The 25218-nt window shown below is 47.4% G+C and overlaps 1 protein-coding gene across 4 annotated transcripts in view; it reads left to right on the forward strand.

The window, feature by feature from the left end:
• Positions 1-25218, forward strand: part of mgat3b (beta-1,4-mannosyl-glycoprotein 4-beta-N-acetylglucosaminyltransferase b) — a 54378-nt gene that overhangs the window by 15469 nt on the left and 13691 nt on the right. The window contains exon 1 of one of the 4 annotated variants that reach the window (XM_047333616.1): positions 16671-16991. The exons of 2 other annotated variants lie outside the window; for them this stretch is intronic. The gene's annotated coding sequence lies outside the window, so the exon portion shown is untranslated. Of the gene's footprint in view, positions 1-16670; positions 16992-23470 lie in introns of those variants that run through there. One more of the 4 variants, XM_047333617.1, reaches the window with a different exon arrangement.

Raw genomic sequence — 25218 nt, forward strand, 5'->3', positions numbered from 1 at the left:
ACACACACACACACACACACACACACACACACACGAATACACGCACACACACACACACACACACACATGAATACGAATACGCGCGCGCACACACACACACACACACACACACACGAATACGCACACACACACACACACACACATGAATACACACACACTGCCGCAGGAGACTGCACAAAAAACTCTGCTTCACCTCAGCTCGCCCGCTTAAAGCCCCTCGTTCCGGCTGCTCGCTGCACTGTGGCCAGTCACACGACGGAACATATGACGCTGTGTGAAACATTTGTTTAGTTTCCATCCGTCTGTGGAATCTCAGCGGATTCCCCTCCCACCTGTTTACGATGTTCAGTCACCACCGTGTCCCCGAACTCCTGTCCGTCCACCCACCCTCCCACCCACCAGCCGGCTGGAGCCGGGGGGGAATCCTTTGCATATGTCAATAAATATATACAGACTAAAACTATAGATGTGTACGGGCAAAGGAATTCTGCGTGGCCACCTTTCTTTGGTCGAGTCCTCGGATAATTGATCGGATGACAAATTGGCCAAAATGCCAAACGTGTTTTCAGAGCCTAGCATTTTGAGTATATTAGCTCGTCCGAAAAGACGGATGTGGGGTGTTAAGCTCAGCCGCTGGGTCAGTGTCGTCCATCTGAATGTGATGATTTTATTTACACGGACACGTATCCATGCATTATAAAAAAAATTTAAAAAATGACCAGGCAGCTTCAGTAAGCGGGAGAAGCCCGGGGCCGGTGGGAAGAAGAAGACGCAGCAGCAGCGGCTGCTGACGCTGGTGTTACCTGCTTTGTCTTCAACTGCTTCTTTCAGCGATTTATCTCTCTCGACGCTCACACACACACACACACGCACACACCCACATCTTTTTCTCGAAATTGCAGGCGAGTTTCTTTTTTCGCGCGGTGCCCTTGGCTTATTTTATATCTCGTTGTCGAGGAGTTAATGCGGTGTAAAGACTTCAGGCGGCGTGTTGCACAACTTATTTCCTTCAGTGGGGGGGGTGTTTATGGACGGGTTTGAAGCAGGAAGGTGATTGGGCGGTGGGCTGCCTGCAGAGAGGAAGCTTTTTATACACGGACAAACACCAGAAGTACAGGGTTGTAGGAAATCTCTGACTCTTATATATTTTTATTTTCTTCCGGGCCTAGTTCTCAATAATAATCCAGCAGTGTCTCTACTTCATGCCGCTCGTGAGAAGGTTTTTATTATGGGATGTGCTCTCGGTGCCAGTAAGATAAAGGTCGTGTAGGCAGAGCTGAGCTGAAATTTTAAAAAAAGACCAGGAGTTTCTCTCACTCCATCCCACACACCGCCGCTGTTATTGCCGTGTGACCTGGCGACGCGGCGCGCCGCAGATAACATCAGCTCTCAGAACCAAATTTAAAAATCTGTTTTGCGTTGTTGTTTTTTTTGTTTTCTTTTTACGGTTGGGTTCAGAGTTTCTGTGCCATGGGCAGTCGCAGGGCCGCAACAAGGCATGAGCGAACTAAGCGGCTGCTAAGGGCCCCCCCTGGCCACCCTGGGCCCAATGTAACCATAGGCACGGTACAACCATAGTCAGTCCGACAGAAAAGGCAGAAGCCTTTAAAGTTATGTCACAAAAAGAGGACACGCATGACTAATTCACTGTTTCACCATAAACATTCACCGAACAAGCCTTCGGTTCAGTCGAGGCATCTTCAGCTAAAGTTAGCTAGCTAACCATTAGCTTCCCCTCTGTGTGTGTGTGTGTGTGTGTGTGTGTGTGTGTGTGTGTGTGTGTGTGTGTGTGTGTGTGTGTGTGTGTGTGTGTGTGTGTGTGTGTGTGTGTGTGTGTGTGTGTGTGTGTGTGTGTGTGTGTGTGATTCATTATATTGCACCTCGCTGACGCCTCATGGCATAATCTTGTTAACAACACAGTTGCATATCATTAATGTGTGTGTGTGTGCGTGTGTGTGTTACGGAGCAGTCACGGGCCTTTGTTTAAATGAATTACACACACACACACTCGTGTAGAGCAGCCGGTTGGACTGGTGGGTCAACGCTCGCACCACATTTGATCAGATCATCTCCACGGCCTCCATGAGGGTCATGTGTTAATAACAGGACAGAACAACTTGGCATTAAATTTCCCAGCCGTTACAAAAGTCGGATTTTTTTATTATTTAATGATATCGCAAATAACATTTCCCATGAATCCTGTAGTCCGGTTTCAAAACACGTGAAGGTGGCCTTGTATCTTTGCTCGTTTTGTTTTCAGACAATCCCGTGTGTGTCGCCTGCAAAACAATAAGCCTCACTCACGAGAAGAGCCTCACACACCTCACCGCCCTCCCCTTCCCAGCAGTGGGACGTTTCACTCCACTGCTGCCTCCTTGTTCTGTGAAAAGGTTTTATGTAAGGAGACACCCGACTCCCACCAGGCACAGTTCCTCCGGGGGGCCGAACAGGTACCTGGTGGTCCGCGGGAGAGGTGGACAGATGCGACCGGACCGCGCGGCTATTATCCCGGCGAGAGGGCGGGGGTTGTAAAAGAGAAAAGGTCGTGCGAGAGATCAGGTGTGTTCGGGACTTTTGTGTTGTTGTGTTATTGTCGCGTCCAGGTCACACACACATGTACCTCACTCACACACCTTGTAACCAAAGATACAATGTCCACATGATCATTGTGAATGCATTGACAAAGACGACCTATATCCTTCTCAAGATATAGATATCTGTCTTGAAATGGATACGGGAACATTTGTCCTCTCATACTTTAGTATTGACTCCAAGCTTATTTCTCATGCTGCCATGCGAGTTGCCTGCCTCTTACTGGACCTATGACATGCGATATTACGCTCAGGGGAAATAATGTAACCGTATATCATGTTGTCACGGGGGGATTACAGACACTCGACATGGACATGTTTGCATATCTATATTGTTTCTTTAAAACGTGAAAATGGGGATTTTACGCATTGTAATCGAACAGCGATGAGGTTTAAGTGCGTTCGTCATAAAACACGTTCCAGTGCGCCGACAGCGCGTTGCATGATAAAGGCATGTAGTTCTTATAATTCACAGGCCCACACGCCAGTCTGTCATCACATTCTCCCCATGATGGTATTACATCAAACTAATGACAATTCAACAATGGCGTTATGGAGGATTATGTGAGGGGGAGTGGGCACGCAGACACGCACACACGCACACACACACACGCACACGCACGCACGCACGCGCGCGCACACACACACACACACACACAGCACTATTCTGTTGAATAGGCTTCATTGTGTTGTAACGGTACTATCTTGGAGACAGACAGCCGAGCCAGTGTACACACACACCAAGGCCTATGCTTGACCCCACAATTCTCCCTCATATTCAGGAAACTACTTCTCCACATAAAATCCAGTAATTACTTTTGTACGTTAGTTTTTTCGATTATAAGTGTTAATATCTACGTATATTGAATATATCTAAATTGAAGATGCCTCATTTTAAAATGTTGCTGTCTCCGGAGCAGAGAAAAGCAAGAAAAGAAGAGACTGACTTTTTTCCCCCTCATTCTCCAGCAAACAAGCAGGAAGTGTTCAGAAAGCTCACGTATAAACGAATATATCAGTCTAAATATTATTTTTGTGCCCTGTCCCCGCACGCACGCACGCACGCACGCACACGAACACATTCTCAGTTGGCTGCCTTGTGTGTGTGCGCACACATGCTGTTAGATCTGTTCTCTGTCACACACACACACACACACACATGCTCTGACACCTCCATATCTCCGCCACACAAAAAAAAAACCCCAAGACACCAGATCCCTGTTCGCTCCCGTTGCCGTCTCGCACGTCGCGGCGCCGTCAGTGAATATAAAACACAAGAGTCCAGCCTTGACTTGAATACAAATCAGCCGGCAGGTTGATAACGGCCTGCAGGCGGGTCGGAGAGTTCCCGCTGTCTGTATCAACACAAATAGATGCCACCGGCTGGCAGTCGCGTGGGAAACGCCTGCACGGTGCCGTGTTGCAGTTGATGGATGCTACACCAAAAACATTTTTTCTAAATTAAGATCTGGAGTATACAGTGTGTTGCAACTTCCTCTTTAAAAAAAAAAATCTCGACTCGCTTTCCACATATTAGCCCCCTGCACCACATTTGCCAATAACATTTTCTCTCGCTCCCTTTGTTCCGTAAACGCGCAGTTAAACTCGTCCGTCTGGGGCTAAAGAACGGAGCTGCAGCTTGCTCAAATTTAATTTCCCTGTCAGGTTGTACACACCGGTTTTGGCCAGTCTTCTCCTCGAAGCGAGGGGATAATCGAAAATTTCGAATAAAACAAACAGTCTCTTTGCTCCGTGGGATCGCAGGTTGGTCTCAGGGTGGCAGAGTGTATTTGAACGCTTTATTGGCGATGCATAATTGGCTCTTAATTTCTCGACTGGTAAGACTGGCTCGGTAAGTCAAAAACAAAGAAATGGTCAAACCGCACCTTGACAACACAGTTTGTGAACCTCCCTCGCCGACACCTTAAGAGACGTGCTAGCGAGTGATGTTCCAACTCGGTGGACTATGTGCGCTGTTAAGACCCTTGCTCAAGGGCAGGCCGTCTGCATTTACTACGGGAGGGTCAATAAACCATTTCCCCCTCCTGAGTTGTCAAGGTTGTGCTCATGCCCCAACAGGGTCACTTGAGTGATCATCTGTTGTCTTGTTGTAAAACACACATATAGACACTCACAAAGTTCCTTCCCATTTTCTCATTTCATGTCACCCCCTGCCACCCTCCACCTATTTTTATCTCCTCATCCTCCTCCCCCTCTTCTCTGACTAACTCTGGCACAGTGTCACGCCGCCTCTCCGCAGGCCTCCTGCATTCACTGCTGATCTGACACCGCTGCGTTTCTTCATCGTTGTTGGATCGCTGTGAAAAGACTCTTGAAAGAACAATCTATTTATATTTAAAGAACCCCCTCCAGTCCCGTTTTAAAGTATATCAAAATAATCTGCTGTGCCTAATATTTTGTTTAACATTGTTTACCCCAAAAAGGTTTGAACACAACCTCTGAAATGCATCTGACACCATCCACTCTCTCTCCCTCATTGAGGAAATGTGAGATTATGAAAATATTCATAATATGCAAATAACACAGGCCACGCCCCGCCCACCACAGCTGCTCGCGCTAGGTTGACCGGTGGAGGAATGTGCGCAACAAGAAAGCTAGCGGCAACATCGGCGAGATTCGGCCAAAAAACTTTCACGAGCTGCTAATGCTAACGCTAACTGTCTGGTGACACACCTGCCGCCTCTCGCAGATGCTAACTGCTAACGCTAACTGTCTGCTGACACACCCGCCGTCCTCTCGCGGACGCTAACTGCTAATGCTGATGCTAACTGTCTGCTGACACACCCGCAGTCCTCTCGCGGACGCTAACTGCTAATGCTAACGCTTGTGTTTTGTGAAGATACAAACAATCCTATCATATTCAGGATTCAGTTAGGGGGATCTTGTTCTTGAATGACCTCTGACCCGCTTATGCCTTATTTCACTCATTTCTCCTGACCAGGGTTCACCGGTCGTCATTCACTAACAAAAAAGGCGATGAAGTCATGGTCGCCCCACACCTCTGCGGTCTCTGTTGATGCATTTACGAAGCGGGTGACAACTTGTTTATCTGAATTGGCCTCTGTCCAGTTCTCTACTGTCTCACGCTGAGGATTTATCGTTTGCAACTTTTGTGAAGCAATTTGACTGTGCTCTGTGAAAAGTGACACAGAGTTACATCCATTCTAGTGTCCACAGTCAAGCCACCAGTATTTGTTGCTCCTTATTTTCCCCGTGTGTTTTGAATGAGGGTAAAAGGAAAGAAGGAAAGAAGGTGATTTGATAAAATGATGAGTTGTGTTTGTATTGGTGTTGGGCTTTTTCTTCTCGACTTGAGTGTTGGCATTATTTTTCTTTTTACTGAACAGAGCTTCCCATTAACATTTTTGAGAAACTGTGTGTGTGTGTGTGTGTGTGTGTGTGTGTGTGTGTGTGTGTGTGTGTGTGTGTGTGTGTGTGTGTGTGTGTGTGTGTGTGTGTGTGTGTGTGTGTGTGTGTGTGTGTGTGTGTGTGTGTGTGTGTGTGTGTGTGTGTGTGTGTGTGTGTGTGTGTGTGTGTCGCGCAAGCGGAGTGGACAAACGCCGCGCGCCCGTGTAGGCAAATATTACCAATGGTGACATGCTCCAACAGGTATGTCGGTCTCAAAAGGCACAATCGCTTGTCCGCCTGACCACACACACCTCGTGTTTTCACAGCGACAGTGTGTTGTGAGTGTGAAGTCGGAGCAGCGAGATGTGGACGCCTGTGGATAATTCCTCCTCTTCAGTCGTGAAGCTGTTTTTGTGCATTTACACGAACTGAGTGTTTCATCTGTTCATGTTCAACTTGCTGATGTGCGTCGTCTTCTTCCATCCAGCGCTCCTCCTCCTCCTCCTCCTCCTCTGTCTACAGTCTTGATCTCTCTCACACACACACACACACACACACACACACACACACACACACACATCCCCTTCTGGCTCTTTCTTTATTCTGCATCTCTCACGCACACACACACATCTCTCTCTCTGTTTCTATACCTGGGTTCGTGGGTTCGTGTGTGTGTGTTCGTTCGTTCATACCGATGTTCCCACATTTGAATCGCCATAATTCTCTCTCAGAGACTCATTGACACTGACGCAGTGCTGGGGAAACCCCCCCCCCCCCCCCGGCTGTTCAGCACACCCCCCTCACTGTCTTGGGCACATAATGCAGCGTTTCACCAGACAAGAGCGAGGCTGTGTGTGTGTGTGTGTGTGTGTGTGTGTGTGTGTGTGTGTGTGTGTGTGTGTGTGTGTGTGTGTGTGTGTGTGTGTGTGTGTGTGTGTGTGTGTGTGTGTGTGTGTGTGTGTGTGTGTGTGTGTGTGTGTGTGTGTGTGTGTGTGTGTGTGTGTCTAAATGATCCACTTTATCTATTTGAGCAATGCAGCTGTGTCTCGTGTTCAAATTGCACCGCAATTTAACCAGATGGACCGCTGCGCCGTCGTCGGCGCGATGCGGGAGTTTTGTTTTGCTCCGTTTCAGTTCAAGACAATGTCTTTGTCTCTAAACGGTGGGGGTGGGGGGGGGGGGACAACGTTTGCGGCAGTCACAGAGATTTACACAAAAATGCTCAGCTGCACAACAAGGCGGGATAGAAGACGCTGAAATCCACAATGGCGACGGAGAGACCTTCTCACCAACTCCCCACGTTGACATCAACCTCGCGTCACCCCCACCGAATCGCTTGCACTTATTCCCCCCATTAAGGAAAGTCACCTTCCTCCTCCTCCTCTCCTCACTTGTCCCTTTTGAATTTAGTTTTTACCGCCGTCAGTTGCTGAGGCCCTCCCCACCCCCCATCCCCTCCCCGCTCTTCTTCTTCTCCTTCTGCTTCTTCTCATAACAGTCAGCTGGATTAAGCAGAAGTGATCCAGGAAATGAAGCCCGCTCAAAAAAAGTCAAACGCGAGCAATGCAAAGAGCAGGAAATTGAACGAGCAGCGAAGTGCAGGGCTGCGGGAGCGCGTCAGAGGTGAAGCTCTGCGGCGAGTTTGGCGACGGCGGCGGCGGCGAGGGGGGTCGATGGGATTTATCGGTTTGTGACTCGCTGTCGGAGGTTTAAGGTCACTGAGCTCAGAGCAGATACACCGAATGAGAAATGTCCCCCTTCTCAAGTTATTTCATTGGAATGATTCTGTGTCGTCGATTCATTTACTTCCTGTCATCCGGACGGGGGTCTTTTCACTTATTCATTTTTAAATATTTCTTCACAGCTCAATATCCGTTTTTTTTCTTCTCGATACGAAACCTGTGGGCAGAGAGAGTAGCTGTGAAGCAGCTGGGATACAGATGGCAAAAAGGGAAAGAAAAAAAGGAGGGGGGGGGGTAAATCTGGATATTAAAATGTCCGAGAATAGTTTTTTTTTTTGGAGTCGAGTAACTTGAACTGATGGATGGTCTTTCAGTGTTTCTCCGGCAGGACGAAGATTAAAAACACACGATTTCTAAGTTTTAGCCACAAATTTATCTCATGGTCCGGTACGACAAGCGCATAGACGAGCCATCCGCCGCATTGATTTTGGAGCGTGTAATGTAATTTTGAAATGTCTTTATGGATTAATGGTACAACCATCCTGAGATATCTCTCTCTCTCTCTCTCTCTCTCTCTCTCTCTCTCTCTCTCTCTCTGTGTGTGGACGGAATAACATTTGTGTCGGCTGAAAATGGAGCAAAACCCAAATGAACACAATCGTTTCAGTGTTTACTTGTTTGAGCCTGATGCTGAAGCAGAGGAAATGACAAGTTCACGTTAACCTTCTTTAAAAAACACTTGTACATTATAAAAGCTTTTAGCAGCAGTTCTTAGTTCACGGGGCACAACGTAATCCTTCAGGGTCCAGTTCCAACTTTAAAGCCCCAGTGTGTGATTTTCGGGCGGCATCTGGTGGTTAAGTTGCAAACCGCAACCAACTGAGCGACCGACAGGGGACACTTTATGGCGGCGCCGCGCTGATTCCATTTCCGGTTTCCGGCAGCCGCTGAAAAATTCAACGTGAACGCGACGTATTCTGGAACCGTTAAGTTCAGCAACCGTATTCAACACGACGTGGCAAACATGGCGACTCGCGCGGAGGTCGGGTCCACCTCATGGAACTATATTTAACTCATTCAGAGTTGACGAAAAAACATTGGTGCTTTGTTGCAGGTGATTACACATATATGAACACACAGTTATGGACAATATATTCAAATTGTCTGCGAGTAAGTTCGTGTAAATATTATACACTGCAGCTTTAAAGCCCGAATGCAAAAAAAAAATTAAATTCGTCACAATCTGTCTCATCCGGCCACCGCCACCAAGTCTTCACGGCACTAATACAGTGTGTGTGTGTGTGAGTTGTGTTTGTATTGGTGTTGGGCTTTTTCTTCTCGACTTGAGTGTTGGCATTATTTTTCTTTTTACTGAACAGAGCTTCCCATTAACATTTTTGAGAAACTGTGTGTGTGTGTGTGTGTGTGTGTGTGTGTGTGTGTGTGTGTGTGTGTGTGTGTGTGTGTGTGTGTGTGTGTGTGTGTGTGTGTGTGTGTGTGTGTGTGTGTGTGTGTGTGTGTGTGTGTGTGTGTGTGTGTGTGTGTGTGTGTGTGTGTTCGCACACGTGTGCGGCTGGTGGAAATATGAAGAGTCAAGAAGAGGAGGCGTGGACGTAATGATGTTGAATCGCCAGGAAATCAGTCGGACCTCTTGATGGGAATTTATGCAGTGTTGTTCATACATGCTGGAACGTATGAGATTTCTCTTGCTTGTCTGTCTGTGTTGTCATTTATTTTGCCTTTGTGGCGTCTCCTACCTAATCGGGGGGGGGGGGGGGCAGCAATTGTCATTCCGCTTGTCGACCGTCGCCCGCATCATTAACGGGTTTGTCTTCCAGCGTTTAATGAGCTGCCAGTCAGTCGCCTGTCGTCCCCTGTCGTCGCCACTCCTCACATTTCCCTCCAGAGGCGAGCCGAGTGGCCTGATGGAACAGGTGCTCATTTGCAAATCATTTCAATTGTTGCGGAGGAAATTTCCATGCGTGTGTGTCAGCATGCTTAGTGGCCATGTGGCAGCCTGCCTGTTGGAGCCAGGTCCTTTATTTGCATCAATAAAGAGGTGGCAGGTTATCATTACAGAGAGGTCTATCATTACAGGTCTCCCCCTGGTTCTCCCAGCCCTTCAAACAATATCACACCAAAAACGCCGCTGATATCCACTCTTTTGTTGACAGCATCACATCTATTTCCTACACGATTATCGGATGAGATGCCTGACTAACGACGAAATGAGCATTCGTCGTGCTCTGCGGCAGCGGCAGCGTCTAGCCCGTGGCGTCACATTTTTACATGCGGCGACATAACGTCGGGCGATGCAGGTGAAGAGGAACGTGATCGTATTTTGAACAAATGCATGTGGGCGTATTCACCAAAGTGTCACCTGAGAGAGCGGCATTTCATCTGCAGCAGCTGAAAAAACAAATGTGCTAAATGATAAAGTCTGCACCATACACACACTTCTTAAAAGGTTTCCAATCGCCCCCGAGCGACCGCAGCGCGGGAGACGCCCTGAGCGGCTCATCGAGCCGCCGTGACGCATTTGTCTGCTCTGGTCTGATTGTGGAGGACCAAGACAAGTAGCAGCAGGCGCGATGAGTCATTTGGGTTTCGGTGGTTGTTACAGTGGAGCCATTGTTTGTCACAACGAGGAAATGTTAATTAATAACCTAGAAAAGACTAAACCCTTTTTGTCATAGACCATTTTGCATCCGGCTCTTCTCACCAATCTCACCTCAAAGTCGATTCATGGAGATCTCCCATTTCATCACATCAGCAGAGGGAGTTTCCTTAGGTTTTACTCACCTTGGCGTTTTACCGATGGCAAATGAAGACCATGTGATTTGCTAGAAAGCTCCTGAACAGCTACTACTACTACGACTACAGCCACTGTCATTGCTGCACGTTACAGGCGGCAGCGTGAACTCGTGCCGGGGTTCGGTGCCCTGAGGCTGTTTGGCTTTCCGTTTGCACACCTGCTCCGTTCAAACCTCGCTGACGCGCAAAATTCTTTTTGACGGAATCCGACACGCCGACGCGCTTCCCGCCTTCACATCGTGACTTGTGGGCAGTTTGTTCATCGAGCCGCAGAGTCTCCCTGTTGCAGGTAAAAAAAAATTTTGAGGCGCCGTGAAACGAGACTGAAAGCGAGCACGGTGCTGATCGATGACTCCTCAGCCTCGTGCTCATTTCGGCACAACAAGACGATCCCGAGCGTGCCGTCAACTTCATTACCGAAATCCAGGAATCTAATTTCCCCTCCCTGATTTATTCATGTCACCGTGTTGACTTAAAACACGGTAGCGGCCACACACTGACAACGCCCGTCTTGTTTTGCTGTCTGAGGAACCCCCCCCCCGTGATTTGACGATAATGAATAATGCATCGAGCCGCTGTGCCGTAATGCTTCGCAGAAAGGAGCGTGTAGCCCCGCTTTGAGAGCTCCGCTTTGAAAAAAAGTCACTTCTTTCTTTGAAGACGCAAGACTACAGGAGAACAGGCGGAGTGGAGGATGGAGGAAAAAAAAAGTCAAGGAGAGACGGGAGGAGAAAAAGAGAATGACAATGAGGTGGAAGACTGAAAAGGGTGACGATAGGGGTGTGTGTGTGTGTGTGTGTGTGTGTGTGTGTGTGTGTGTGTGTGTGTGTGTGTGTGTGTGTGTGTGTGTGTGTGTGTGTGTGTGTGTGTGTGTGTGTGTGTGTGTGTGTGTGTGTGTGTGTGTGTGTGTGTGTGTGCGCAAGCATTAGCGTGAGCGCCGGCAGCAGAGGGAGCACACAGCAGACAGCCCCCGGGTTATTTACCCAGCTCTCCGTGGGGTCGGACACGCCATCGTGCCCGCCTGCTCCCTCCGACACGCGTCCTGCCGACAAGTGGCCCGGGGTGGCTGACATTTTCCTTTTCAATTTTCTCTTTTGCCTCTACATTCCTGACCTTTCCTGTTAGCTCTCGGGGCGCAGGTGGGTGCGTGTTTGCTGTCGGTGGGGGGGTCGGCGGAGTTGAGGGGCCCTTTGGATGCTGAAGTCGGCTCGAGCAGCAGCAGCAGCATCCAAGCAGCGGCAACAGCGGAACCAACGCTCACATTGTTTACATTTGATCCGTTGCAATTTTTGCGAGCGCACTAAAGAGATTCCTACGTCGCGTCGTCATCACCTCCGTGGGCTGCGGTTCGCTGATGCTTGACCTCGATCGGTTTGCAGACGGCCGCGCGCCTGACGTCTGTGTGTGTTGTCAATTTGGCGAGGAAGCCGTCCTCTCGCATCCTCTGAGAAAATAATTCATACATTTCAAGCATTTTAATGCACAAGTTGACTTTTTATTGTTTCGTCGGATCAAATCGCAATGGAATATTTGGTTCCTCCTTTCCCCAGGTGCCACCGCATTGTTTTTTTGTGGTTCTTCTTCTCCTTCTTCTTCTATGACAGCTATAGCTGCCTCAGCTTCCTGTAATTGACCCGAAAGTCCGAACAATCCCAAAAAACAGTTTGTCACGCCGCTAACGAACCAAACCATGGTCGGACCACATTTTGGTGCATTGGACCGCGGCCCGAGGAACCTTCCAGTCCTGCAACTTTGGTTCGGACCAAACTGAAAACTCCGAAGGCCTTGTAAAGGCTGTGTTCAGCCATATAAAAAAGATATGTTTTCATCACTTGTATCTTGCCATCCAGTTGGGTTTGGTTTTATTCGCACATGTTTTGCAGTGTCTGTCCTGTCAGTTTTCTGCCTCCGGCTCAATACAGCGGCAATGAAAAGAAGCACATTTGTGGCACTAACATGAAACCGTCTCCCTCAGACTTTGAACATTTTTTTCCTTAAGGAGTTTTTATTTTTTTATTTTTCGGGGGGGCAGAAACTACATCAAATGAAAATTGTTCACAGCGAGGTTAGTGGATTAACCCGAGTTCGGGGGATTTTGTTTTCTGGGAAAACCATGTTGCTTTTTTTCAATTTCGTTTAAAGCTGCACCAGTGGATATTGTTACATTGACAATGAAGTTAAAGCCCCGGGGGGGGGTGGAACTTCAGAGTTGTCACACTCTCTCACACTCTCAGTGCTCTTATCAAGCGCGTTTCCAGCAGCTAAATCTGTCGAACACACACTTCACACTTTCCTACCCGGCGCCGAACGGCACAGGCGGACAGAAGTCGTCTGCCAGCTGGTGAACAGAGTGGATCGTCATGTAGCAGCTAAAGAAACACTAGTGTGGCTATGTGCTTACTTGTTGTATAACAGCATAACAACTTCATTTGTATGGTAGTTTTGCTAGCAGCAGAAAACTCCAAAAGAAATGGGCTAGAGAAAACCAATACTGTAATATTTGCTAGAGATGTTCCAATTCTGATACTAGTTTGGGAAATGCCTCCGATACTATCGAAAATACTAGATTGGGTATTGGCAAGTAAGCAAATATATATATATATATATATATATATACAGATCCCAAACCACGTCTTTCACCCAGCGCTAAATTGCGCCAAAATTGCTGACGTTTTTGCTAGCGTCCGGCTAACGCAAAATCGCTGTGTCATCACCTCTCCAAAACCGCAGTGGCGCTGCACTGACACTGGCGAGAACTGTTTCAAGAGCACTGAAGAAGAAGTGATTTCCTTTTGTGTAGCGTTAGCTAGAGCACGTCAGCAATTTGGCGACATAAATTTCACGCCTGAAAGTCGCACAGGTGAAACGTATTCTTGTTTTTTTACGGTTACTATAAATATAATGACTTGAGGCCTTTTTTATTTTTTTCTGAACTGTGTCTGCACGTCGAGTTTTACTTTTAAAGGAATCGTTATTTATTTCCTAGATTGATTTAGTTTTAAAGTTGCTGTTACTCTGTTTCATTCTGTTACCGTTGTTTTTAAGACTGTAAAAGGTCTTTTATTTTGAAAAGTAAATGCTGTTTGTCTGTAGATTTATTTATTTGGGAACTTTTTCAGTTATGTCTTCAGGAGCAGTGTTTTCTGTCGGGGAGAGGAACTCCCTTTATACCGCTGATTTTGGGCTTTTAAACGTTCTTTTGCATACACAATAAGAACTATAGCACACTAGAGGAAAGGGAAAAACTGAAAAAGCACAAAATAATAATTTACTCTGAAATAATGCATGTACTAATCATTCACGGCAATCATCACCCCCTCTCTCTCTGTCACCTCTCCTCTCACTGCAACCTTTGGGGTAATTATATAACAGCACCGAGGTCAAGGACATTTCCGCAATTAACGAGCTCTTCGCCTGTAGTCGTCCCCTGAACTGTGCTCCGGTCAGTTAGAGCCGCGTGGCTCCAACATCAACGCTGCTGGTTCACTCAGGAGGAAGGTGTGAATCCCAACTCTGCTAAAAAAAAATAAAAAAACCACTGCCTGCTGTTGAATGCCAGGCTTCGATGGCGACGCCTGAGGCGGATCCGAGTGCAACACCCTCAGTGGCGCTGGTGATATTGCAAGATTTTTTTCTCACTTTCTTTTTTCTTTTTTGGCCATTTGTACCCATGTGTTGTCAAACACGCCATCGTTCGAGTGTGTGTGTGTGTGTGTGTGTGTGTGGATTTTGCTTCAATAGCGTTTCCTGCACCTCTACTTCTTTGGCATCCTGTTATCGAAGTCTGCGTTGGACCCGTGCCCAATCAAAACCGTGTGCAGGGGAAGCCGTCAGAACCTTTTGCAGAGTCACTGTTGGCTCTTGAGCACGGCGAGCGGAGCGGTGTGTCGCGTCGCTGCTCGAAAGGAAACACACACATTTATGCGGCCCCCCCCGAGCCACGTACTTCCCAGGCCGATGCCTTTAAAACGACAACCCGTTTTTACTCTCAGACGGGTCACACAGAGGTTACGGGAGGGTTCTTTAAAGCCACATGGGGATTCGTGGCTCGTGGAAAAGCGGAGTGAGGTTTTATGTAGTTATATTTCCTGGCATCTTTATTTATTTTTTTTTTACTCTGTGGCTTGTACAACTTCATTTGCTTTCCATCTGCTTCGCTCGTCTGTTATGTTCTGTGCCTGTGCTAAAATTAACCTCCTAAATGTCAAGTCTGACATGAGAGCGGGTGTGGTATCCCTGCTGGCAATGTTCTGGCGATATCGGTGACACACACACAAACACACACACACACACAAAGAGCCAAAGTCTGTCTAAACAAACACACAAACACTTTTTTTCTTTCTTTCCTGTCTTAAACAACCATACACAACACTACTTAAATACATATACGTGGTGCGGAGCCAACACATCTGAATTCCCAGCATGCTCGGCGCCTCCTGAAGCCTGAACTGTGCCTGTGACGGATAAGTTGAGCCGTGTGAAGTGCAGAGACGAGCCTTGTGATTTGCGTTTTGGAACAAGTCCGGACAGCGGCGTGGCCCCTGATCCGATACTGTTGCTCTCGCACGTGCAACGGGCAACCCGCCAGGCAATCCGTCGCTCTCTCCCTGCGGCGGGAAACGAGCATGAGTCAGGAAGAAGAGGAAGTGTGTGCGAAGGCCCTTCTGTGGATTGTGTTGTGGATTCAAGAAGCGAGGTGAGGTACGTGGTAGGAGTCAACAGCAAGTGTCAGCTGACCCAGCTTGTGCAGTACGATACAGCTGGATGTGTTTTTGCTCAGATTTTATATGTAACCTAACTTGTATCTAACAAAAAAAGACTTCAGAATCAGAATTACAAAGGCAGAGGTAATGCAGATGAATGCTAATTAGCGGCAAGTGTCAGCTTTTTGAGGAGGACTCTTTAATAATCACTATTGACTTTTCAAAGCTGCATGATAGAAACAGAGAAGTTCAAAGTGAGAGGAAAAAATCACTGTGGGAAAAATTGGGCTGAAACGACCAACTACTTAATTTTCAATTTACACAGAACTACAAAAGCCTGAACCTGCACAAAACTGTAAAAAAGAAAGAAAGAGAGAAGAATAGCATCGGCTCCACCCTTTTCTTTTTCCTGCCCTCTGCTGACGAAAGCCAAGTATTCCTCAACTGTTTGGCAAATGTTTCACACTAATAGATCTGTATTGGTTGGTGCGGCCATTCTTTAAGGTACATTAACTCTGATTATCGCTCCGCACGGACAACAATCGAGCGGTGTTACAGGAATGGGTGTCCCCGTGTGCCAAGATAATGGTCCCGTAGAATACAAAACACTTTTAACAAGTCCAGACTTCCAGCCTTTAATTGGAACCAATCAGTGGCTCTATCACTTCGTGCCAGTGAATATTTATCCAAGTTTTTTCAGGCGCACAGGATACAGAAGAGTTTTCCTCTTCCCCGTCTTCCACATCCTGTAACTTAATCCTGACATGTAGAACTTCGACTAAAAGCTAAAGTTTTCTGGTGGTAAAGTTGCAAACCGCAACCAACTGAGCGCCCGACAGGGGACACTTCTGGTGGCGCACCGCAGATTCCATCCCGGTGTCCGGCGGCGTCTGAAAATTCGACGCGAATGCGACGTATTCTGGAACCTCTTAGTTCAACAACCGTATTCAACACGACGTAGCAAACATGGAGACTCACACGGAGGTCGGGTCCACCTCATCCATCCATCCATCCATTGTCTACCGCTTAATCCATTAACAAGGGCTGCAGGGGGGCTGGAGCCAATCCCAGCTGACATTGGGCGAGAGGCGGGGTTCACCCTGGACAGGTCGCCAGCCTATCACAGGGCCACATACAGAGACGGACAACCATTCACTCTCACATTCACACCTACGGTCACTTCAGAGTCTTCAATGAACCTGACCCCATTCTGCATGTCTCTGGACTGTGGGAGGAAGCCGGAGAACCCGGAGAGAACCCACGCACACATGGGGAGAACATGCAAACTGCTGACCAAAGGTGCTGACCACTACGCCACTGTGCGAGCTGGGTTCACCTCATGGAACTATATCTAACTATTCAGAGTTGACAAAAAAACAACGGTTCTTTGTTGCAGGCACGGGCGTAGTACTGGGGGGGGGGAGGGGGACAGACTACCCAGTCAAGTCAGGCAGCACAGTGTTTATCAGCCTCACAGTTTCACTATTGTGAGAAACCTCCTCCGTTTCCCTTCCGCGCTCACACAGCTGCACTTCTCTTTTTGCATATCTCGGCCTTACAGTAGAGTTAAATGCGGTGATACGGTTCCGGACACAGTAGATACAGCAGTGCGCGGAATAAGACCTGTTCATGTTTATTGCGGCTCATTTTTGCAAATACGAGGCAATTTTTTTCTTCTAATGCTGTCGTCAGGTTCCCTGGTTACTGTAAGAGATACTTCTGCATATCGGATTTTTCTTCCCTTTTACCCGAGGTGATGTGTCTCGATGTAATTTCCAAAATGAGGCTTAATCGGTGCGATTTTCACGAACATTTGAAACTTCCCAGCTAAGGTAGGACGACGTCATGATGGGTCCATGTTTGCTGTTGTTGTTGTTGTTGTTGTTGTTGTTGTTGTTGTTGTTGTTGTTCCCAGAAACATAAAATGCTAAACTTCTGATTCCCAGACATGGTGGATTTACTGTAGTTTATGAAGATGTGTCCAACTAAAGGGGAAGTTTATTTACAGGATCACATTGCAGGTTATTACTTGCATTTAATGTAAGACCCACATGCTTCCTGTGCTTTCACAGATCTAGTCAGTCGATTAATCCAATCTTTTGTTTGTACATCGCCATATTCACAAATCCCATTTTGCCTCACGGGGCTTGATCATGTTTAGATGGTGCGACATCCTCTGTCCTTAACCTTCAACTTCAAGTGACAGGGGAAAAAAATAGTTGGATCACATTTGATCCAGTGAACTTTTTGTCTGGAGGGCGCGACCGAGGGAACGGAGATGGCCGCGTGTTTGCCCAGAGCTTCCAGGCTTTTCGGCCGCTCGTCTGTCCAGAGACAAGATGCCGGCAGAGTAACGTCGGCAGTTTTTCACGCCAGCTCTCTGCCGATTCCCTCTTCCATCTGTCTTTGGCGAGATCTGTTTCCGCGTGTCGTTATGGCCTCCAGCACTTCCCTCACCATCTCCCCCCTTTTCTCTCTCTGCCACTTGCCGTGTTTACGAGCACCGTCATAATTTGATTAGAGCCCAACAGGGTCATATTGCAACTGTCGCAAAAAGCCCCTCGGAGTTATCTCACTCGCATTAAGGTTGTAATCGCAGAAGCAGAACTCGATTAACCCAGCTGGATTACTCAAATTCCTCTCGGCACCTGCGCGGCTTAGCGATTTCTTTCTCTAGAGGGGAATAGAAATAAAATGTCATTACTTTCTGCTAGCAGGTTTTTTTTGGTGGGGGCGGGAGGGGGTGACAACGGTGAAAACACCTTTTTAATTTTTAACACTGTAAATAACTCGGCTATTTTCATCATCTCAGAGCCCGTTCTTTCTTTCCAAACACATCGAACTTGCAGTAAGCTGGTTTACAATCACCACATGTCATAGGATTGTTTTAAGCTGATTATAGCTTTTTCATAGAAACATTTTTCAATGCATATGTCAACTGATAAAAAAGCGATTTGAACAGAGGTCTTTTAATAAATTGCACGATCAAGAGAAATTAAAGCAGCAAAACGTCACATTTGAGAATCGTTGTTGCTGTTTGTAGCCGTCGGTGATAGTGATTTTAAGTTAAGTCTAAGTCAAATGTTTTAAGCCCCACTGTGTAATTTTTCTGGCGGAATCTGGTGGTAAAGTTGCAAACCGCAAACCAACGGAGCGACCGACGGGGGACACTTTATGGTGTCGCACCGCTGAGTCCATTTCCGGTTTCTGTGATTATTACATGTATGAACACATAGTTATGGAGAATATAATCAATTTCTGTGAGTAAGTTCTTCTAAATACTACACACTGTAGCTTTAAGGAGGAGTGAAGAAAGTGTGTAAGTATGTATGTATGTTCAGTATCATCCCAAAAACTAAAATTTGTCAGTATTTCACTGTTGAAACTGAATCTTAAGGACTGAACAGTCAAGGTCCACTTTTATTGTATGTAAAGACTTGGCTTGTTCAAAAGGATTGTACTTTGTTTCCTGATGAGTCACGGGCGAGTTTTGGTTGTAACACGCAGCAAACCAATATGTGCCAATCTCCAATTCCTTTTTGAAAAGCCAGGTGTGTTTGCACCGTGGCGTTGTGCTATCATAAGAGCGTATATTTGCCAGGCAGGAAGAAGGAACACTTGACTCTATGCAGGAGGTGGTTTCGCTTCATCTGTGTGTGTGTGTGTGTGTGTGTGTGTGTGTGTGTGTGTGTGTGTGTGTGTGTGTGTGTGTGTGTGTGTGTGTGTGTGTGTGTGTGTGTGTGTGTGTGTGTGTGTGTGTGTGTGTGTGTGTGTGTGTGTGTGTGTGTGTGTCGCAAGCGTGTCGCAAGCGGAGTGGACAAACGCCGCGCGCCCGTGTAGGCAAATATTACCAATGGTGACATGCTCCAACAGGTATGTCGGTCTCAAAAGGCACAATCGCTTGTCCGCCTGACCACACACACCTCGTGTTTTCACAGCGACAGGGTGTTGTGAGTGTGAAGTCGGAGCAGCGAGATGTGGACGCCTGTGGATAATTCCTCCTCTTCAGTCGTGAAGCTGTTTTTGTGCATTTACACGAACTGAGTGTTTCATCTGTTCATGTTCAACTTGCTGATGTGCGTCGTCTTCTTCCATCCAGCGCTCCTCCTCCTCCTCCTCCTCCTCCTCTGTCTACAGTCTTGATCTCTCTCACACACACACACACACACACACACACACACACACATCTCTCTCTCTGTTTCTATACCTCTCTCTCCATCCCTCCCCCCTTCCTCCGTCACACTTCTTCTCTGCTTCCTACGAACGTCCTCTTTCTTTTATTTTTCTCACTTTTAAACCGCTTCTGTTTTTTGTGGGGGGGGTTTTGTTTTTCACTCTCCACATCCCCCTCTCTAATCACTGTCCGTCCCCACTCTCCTCTCTTGTCCGATCACTTGTTTCTTTCTCCTCGAGTGCCTCCATATACCTGCGGCCTAAAAACACCGAGGACGAGCGAGCTGCGTTCGGGGAGACGCACGACCGACTCCTGTCGCGCTCGCGCTCCCCGGGTTGCTGTGGCAGAACTCGCCGACAGCAGCAAAAAAAACACCTCATTTTGCCTTGTCGCATGAGACAGAGAGAGAGAGAGAGAGAGAGAGAGAGAGAGAGAGAGACGGGCGAGTTGAATTTGCCACTTCTCAGCATTCGATATCCTGTTATGCACAACACAGCAACAATACTTGACACAAAGGCGCCAGCGGGCCTGATTGTACGTGTTCAGCGGTTCCTGCCGGGAGCGTAGACTCTAATGCAAACACCATACGGCTTAACCAGAGCCAAGATGGGGCCGTGTTCTAATGGCTTCCACCTTCCTGCTTCCTTGGCAATAATTAAAAAAAGGAGGCCGGCAGGAGTGTGCCAGCGGATCCTTAAGTGTGTTTCTTTTGAGGCGTGTTTGCTTGCGTAGACTAATCCCCTTCGTGTGACTGGAGCGCGAACGACGTGGAGCTGCCCGGCGGCCCGACCGTGATGGTTAGGGCCGGCCGGCTGATTTTGTGAAATGCTTTTCGAGCTGAGAGGATGCAATGGATTGAATAAGGGGGGGGGCAGAAATAGAATAGTGCAAAGCAGGTTCGCTTTCCACAGCGGCTGCGGCGTGCGCTCACTCGGGTGAAGGAATGAGACACACGCACAGACACAGATACAGAACAGGCCTGTTCAGTAGTGAAGCACGTGCCCCGACGGATCCACCGGCACTCCTCCAGCTCTCGCACACCAAAAACTAATGAGTTCAGTACTTCAGCTACGAATGGTGGAGGTAGACCTTGCAGCAAACAACTGTCCCTTCAGGTGGGTGTGGGGGGGGGGGGGACAGGAAGCTGGATGTGTTTTCATCCTGCCTCGAAAAATAATGACGCGCCTCGGGAAGACACCCGCGACATTCAGAGAATCTTTGTTTACCGTCAGAACGATGGAGCCCGAGCACCAGCCCCCCCCCCCCCCCCCCTCATTACCGCCAACGCTTTCACACAAACACCAGCATGAGTCAGCCCGGTCTGCCGTACGGCCGCGCGGCAGAGCAGTGACGAGCTAACAGTCGCCGGGACGGAGCTGTCGGGGAGAAGTGAGTGGGTGTGGCGAAGGAAGGAGAGAAAGAAAGAGAAGCGGAGGGATGGATGGATGCTGCACAATGAATGAAGGAGTGAATCACCGCGGTGATGGTTGCGCCGTGTTCATCAGCTGGAAGTGGGGCGAAGGTCGACGTTGAACCTTCGTTGTAGAGGGAGCGATTCCTCTCGGCCGCAGATGTGTAATTGGCTCTTTGTATCTTTTATTTTGTTGTTGTTGGTATCCAGTCGACATGGCAGCAGAGTGAGGCTGCTGACTACCAGAAAATATGCATCAGCCGACCGATTTGTTGTGCATATAGGTGAAGAGTGCTGCGGGGGGAAGTTTAAAGGGGCAGTAGTTGATTTTTAATTCAACACACTTTTATTTGTAAAATAGGCCGTCAACGTCACTCCCCGACGTGCTGCCGACAGACGCTATGACTCGGCTTCTGGTTAGCGCGCCCGTCCCCCGTACTGGAGGCTGCGGGTTCGGGCCCCCTTAAAGGGGCAGTACGCGATTCCGGTCGAAAGCTTGTATTACTCCCCTTGTTGTGAACCTGCGTCCTCCGGCGCACTAACCACCAGGCCAAAACCGCCGAGTTGCAGCGCCGCCAGCACCTCTCGATGTCGACGGGTGATGATTACAGACTGCACTCGCGGTGTTGTGCGGTGCGGTCCGCGCCATTTTTGTTGTTTTTCTTTTCACGGAGCCAGCGCTGAGCGAATGCCCTTTGCGCACCCAAATGCGACAGCTAACGGACAGTGGGGAAATATTCGCAGATTTTTACAAAGCGTGTGTTGCTTTAGAATCTGCTTACTGCCCCTTTAAGGGACGTGATCAAGCTATGAAAGTCTCACTTCGGACATGGATTATTACAACGCCACGTGTGCCACAGTTTCAGGAGTTTTAACAATGTGATTTATTTGGGAGAAAGATAAGAGAAATTATAATTCCTTGCATGACAGTAGGACCCCTGCAACAGTCAGGGAGCCTCGGTCCCTAATGAGCGACATGGAACGCAGATTGACTGGAGGGGGGGGCGGGGGGCGTCTGATAACAGAGGAACTGGATCTGAGCGTGGTCTCGCTGCCCCTGTGAACCGCTTGTGTCACAGTGTTTTAACAACAAGAGAAAGAAGGAATGGAATGAAAGGAAGGAAGGAAGGAAGTGAACGGCTGAATCAGCCTCGATAAAAGAGAGAGAGAGTTCAGCTGAGGGAGCCGTTTACGGCCCCTGAGGCAAAACTGACAGTGCAACTTTTACGGTTACAAAGAAAAATAGTACAAGTACATAAAATCAAAAACACAGAACAATGCCACTACTTCTACTACTCCTGAAATACTCTGTGTACTTCAGCTCCTTATACAAATGTGATGCATATTATTGATATTCACTCCTCTTGAAAAGGAATATATTTGATTTTTCTCTGATTGTATTGCTTGACGGTGTGCTTAACAGTGTTGCATTCTGGGAACTGCATCATCCTGTGTTTTTTGGAGCTTGACTCCAACACTAGGGACCAAAGTCAGGATAGTCTCAGATGTCCCAGCTTTACAAAACTGTAGCAAGAGAAATAGCAAAGATGAAATTCAAAAAAAACCTCACAAACAAGTACAAAACCATTATGTGTTCAATAATTGAATATATCCTGCAGAGGATCGAAATGGCCCTTGAAGGGAGAAGGGGTTCCCCGGCCCCGAAGACGGGGGGATGACTGGACGAAAAGTTCACGGGCAGGAGTCGAAGCTTGTCGAGTCACATCAGGCTTAATTATTCAACAGACTTCATTCACTAACGTATAGTGCCTTATGTAACCCCTTCAAATATTAAACACGTGACATTCAGCATTTTTGGACATGATCTCCAATAGAAAGGGGAAAAGGATAATCAAGAAGCGAATGCGCTCTAGTTCAGGAGTTAAGCAACATTAGTTAATGAACCTGTTTTATTACACATTCACTGAGCGGCGGCTCACAGACAGGCGAGAGAAAGACCTCACCGATGGCTACAGAGCTAAATTATAGATGAGGTCCGACGGATTGAGGCAATCCACCGGCTCTCCCCATCCTCCCACCTCAATCCTTGTTCTCTCACACACACACACACACCAACACACTAAATCCACGCCTCTTACACCCTAAAAATGATTCCTCGCACGCAGCGAGCCTCTCGGAGGCGGTGCGCGTTCTCACTTGCAGCTCCGTCTTCCCAACGTCCCAGTGTCCACGTACGCCCCAAAAAACCCCTGGTTCCGCCCTCACGGACAGTTTCACGCATGCACTCCTTCTCCGAGGCCCCCATGCCGCGGGTCTGCATTATTGAAAGCCACTTAGCACGCAGGCCTTCTCCCGACATCTGACTCGCCGAGCCGGTGACCCGTGAGCCCCCGACCGTGCCGCGAAAGAGACGCGGGGAGAAGTGCGGCATTCTGATATTCGCCCGGAGGAGAAGGTCTCCGGTATTAAAGGCGGAGGGGAAAAGGAACTGGTGAAATTAGTTCGTAACTGTTTTAATTAATGAATTGCAGCCCGGCCCGCCCGGATCATTAAGTGCTTATTTGCGTTCATTTGCGTCGTTCCCGGTCACGATACAAATAGCAACTCGAGTCTTGATATTTTACTGTTTAACCATAAATTGTATCAAAATAACAATGAATATAAAGAAAACACAAATGCATTTGAATATATAGATTTTTTGAAATTATGAGGATAACTTTTTTATGTGGATTGCAAACAAATACACATTATTTCTTCACTGTTTATTCTGTAAAAATGAAAGTCTTCATATTGGCAGTCGATACTGAAAAAATAAATATATATATATATATGGTACGATATACATACAATGCAGCCACGCCACAATGTCCCCAATGGAAACCGTGAGCCAATGAGGCTTTTTGTGGCATTGAATCCGAAAGCGTTCACGTACATTGAAAAACAATGCATGGAGATTCAAACAGATACAGCAGGCGCAATATGATTTAAACAGAAAGACACTCGCGCGCCGGCATTATGTGCATGAAATCATTTTCATCTAATCAATGGTATGAATGAGCTGCCACATGCTGATGTCTTATCCTGCGTTGAACGCCCCCAAGGGAGCCACTGCAGTTACGGCTCCGCGATAAAGCAGCCGCCACTAAAAGTGTCAGCGAAGTACTAAAATCAAGTTTTGAGTGTGATACTCATGGAGGCTTTTATCCCACAAATCAATCGCGACGACGACGACAACAACAACAACAAAAAGAGCGGCCAACAAGCCTCTCGTTTGTGTGATGGCCAAAGTGAAAACTTTGAGGTCCCATGATGCACTTAGACCTAGAAAGGCTGCGTGGCCCCCGTCCAAAAGCAGCCTGCTCAAAGTGTGTATTGAAAAACACAGCGTACCCTGATTTGAAGCGATACATGGTCCAACATCGCTCAAAGGGCACCGATCGATCGGGAAAAAGAATTTCGCACACGCATGCAATATGAGCATTAAGAGTCCTCGCGATTTTTTGGATCATATGCTCTGGCTGTCCGCCCTTTGACTGGCCACCGAGATGTTGATCCCTGATCCAGCGTTAAATACATCCCAGCCTCTGAAAAGCAAAGACCTTTTTTTTTTTCTTTTGCATCTTATCTGTGAAGTTATTACCTGTAGTTTTCCAGAGGTGCAGTCCGATTAATGCCTTTCAATGAATTTACTGTTGGCAAATAGTCAAAGTAGATTATTATTATTTTATTTTTTTTATCTTTGGTAGTTCTACAAAGTTGAGTTTCTCCTAATTTACCTTAAATTTGGTCGGAATGGAAAACGATGCTAATGAAAACAAAAAAAAACTCAAAGATCTAAGAATATCTGTGATCTCTGATAATATCTGTGATCAAATTTAATTTTATTTTGCACCTTGTTATGAATCTTGTATTTCTACAAAGTATAGCTGCTCCTAATTGACGTAAAATTTGGTCAGACTGGAAAACGATGCTGACGCAAACAAAAGAAAACTAAAAAAAAAACAGATAATATCTGTGAGATCTGATAATATTTGTGATAAAGTTTAACTTTTGTCTGCATCTTGTTTTGAATCTTGTAACTCTACACAGTTCAGATGCTCCTTATTGACCTTAAATTGGTCAGAGTGCAAACGAGAACAAAAGAAAGATCTGATAATATCTGCGACAAAATTGGAACTGTTTTTGTCTGTCTGGAATGCCGCGGGAGAGAAAAAGCCACCAAGTGTCCTGACTGGTTGACTGGTGTCATCGTAGAGTGACACATTGAAGCGTGACAGGAAACTGTGCAGTTGGAAACATGCATTGGTGGGAAAAGAAGGGCAGAAAGTGTGAAGGAGGAAGTGCAGTGAGCGCGTGCGGAGGTGAAGCGCTGCGGTGACTAGCCCGGGGTGAAGTTTCGTCACACTAATCTTTCCAGCGAAATAAAGTTTGTCTGCCAACGCGAGCAGCCTTTTTCAAAACGGGAGCGGGCGGAGAGAGATTTACTCTCTCACGCTCGTTGGAGGAGCCGGCC

This window comes from Scophthalmus maximus, chromosome 8 (assembly GCF_022379125.1).
Source record: "Scophthalmus maximus strain ysfricsl-2021 chromosome 8, ASM2237912v1, whole genome shotgun sequence".
Lineage (NCBI taxonomy): Eukaryota > Metazoa > Chordata > Actinopteri > Pleuronectiformes > Scophthalmidae > Scophthalmus > Scophthalmus maximus.